Source organism: Zalophus californianus, chromosome 5 (assembly GCF_009762305.2).
Source record: "Zalophus californianus isolate mZalCal1 chromosome 5, mZalCal1.pri.v2, whole genome shotgun sequence".
In the NCBI taxonomy this organism is placed as follows: Eukaryota; Metazoa; Chordata; class Mammalia; order Carnivora; family Otariidae; genus Zalophus; species Zalophus californianus.
Genome location: NC_045599.1, coordinates 10829081 through 10830656, shown reverse-complemented (window position 1 = coordinate 10830656; position 1576 = coordinate 10829081). Strand labels below are relative to the sequence as shown.

The 1576-nt window shown below is 40.9% G+C and overlaps 1 pseudogene; it reads left to right on the top strand.

Moving 5' to 3' along the window:
- The first annotated feature begins 218 nt into the window (after positions 1 to 218).
- Positions 219 to 610, top strand: LOC113928616 (annotated as a pseudogene).
- Positions 611 to 1576: the final 966 nt, after the last annotated feature.

The following is a 1576-nucleotide window of genomic DNA, read 5'->3' as shown; positions in this document are numbered from 1 at the left end:
TTTTCATCAGTATTTGATTTGCCTCTCCTTTTACTGCTGATTCTAAATATCACCTTTAGGTAGGGGGGCAGCATGAGTCACGGGAAGGGCACCCTAGGGGAGAGGAGGATGCGAGGCACTGTGACAGGCGAAAGTGACGAGTGCCCTTCGTTGTCATCCAGGGAGGAGCACGCAGCCACTCTCCCACTTGACCGCCCATGACCAACTCCTCCACAGAGATGTCAACCGCTGGTGCCTGGGCCTTTCAGGCCACCTACCACCGGGTCCTCGATAAAGTGGGAGCTCCTGCTGCCAGAGAGATTGAGGCTGGTGTACAACCACCCGGCAGGTCCCAAAACAGTTTTTTTTCTGGGCTCCAATTATGAAATGGGGGTTGGTGTGTGCTGGATTGGCTGACATGGCCAGACCTGCAGAGAAGCTCAGCACAGTTCAGTCTGCTGTTCTGATGGCCGCAGGGTTTATTTGGTCAAGATACTCACTTATAATTATCCCAAAAAACTGGAGTCTGTTGGCTGTTAATTTCTTTGTGGGGGCAGCAGGAGTTTCTCAGGTCTTTAGTATTTGGAGATATAACCAAGAACTAAAAGCTAAAGCAAATAAGAGCTCCTGACCGCCCGAACAATCTAGATGTGGATATAACCACTGGGACTAATTTGATTTATTATTTGGTTATTGATAAGGTGATATTAACTGTGCTACTGTTTGGAAGGCATAAAATTATCAAACTTTAAACGGGGGGCTAATCCTTGATTCAACAGAAAAATAAAGCAAACTTTTAATAAAAAATAAAAATAAAAAAATAAATATCACCTTTATTTTTAGTAAATAATTATAAATCATGTAAAATCTAATCATGGGCTTGGAGTCTAGAGTTTTTATTCTGTCTTCTGATTCTATAGAGTCTTTATTCTGTCTATTCTTATGCCAGTTATTTTAATTATTATGACTTCATTTTTGTATTTGATAGAGCATTGTTCTTTTATAAATTTGGGGGGGCATTCTTATGCATTTCTCCTTTGAATTGACTTTAGAATTATCTCAACCAGGGGCACCTGGGTGGCTCAGTCAGTTGAGCATCTGACTCTTGGTCTCGGCTCAGGTCTGCATCTCAGGGTTGTGAGTTCAGGCCCTACGTTGGGCTCCATGCTGGGTGCGGAGCCTACTTAAAAAAAAAATTTTTTTTAACTCGACCAGTTCCTGGACAATTCTTAAGATTTTTATTGTGATTGTTTTGGATTTACAGCTTAATTAAAAGATTGAAGAGGAGTTCATGACTAATAGCTTGTCTTACAGGGTACACTGCAGGAGGTCTTCAGGGTAAAAGGAAGTGCTTACAGATAAGAAGAAATGATAAGCACCGGAAATTATAAACTTGTGAGTAAATTAATTGTTTCTCTTCTCTTAATTTCTTTAAAGAACACACAGTCTTTTGTTAGATTGTGTAAAGCGATACTTGTTTTTTTTTTTTAAAGATTTTATTTATTTATTTATTTGAGAGAGAGAGAATGAGAGACAGAGAGCATGAGAGGGAAGAGGGTCAGAGGGAGAAGCAGACTCCCTGCTGAGCAAGGAGCCC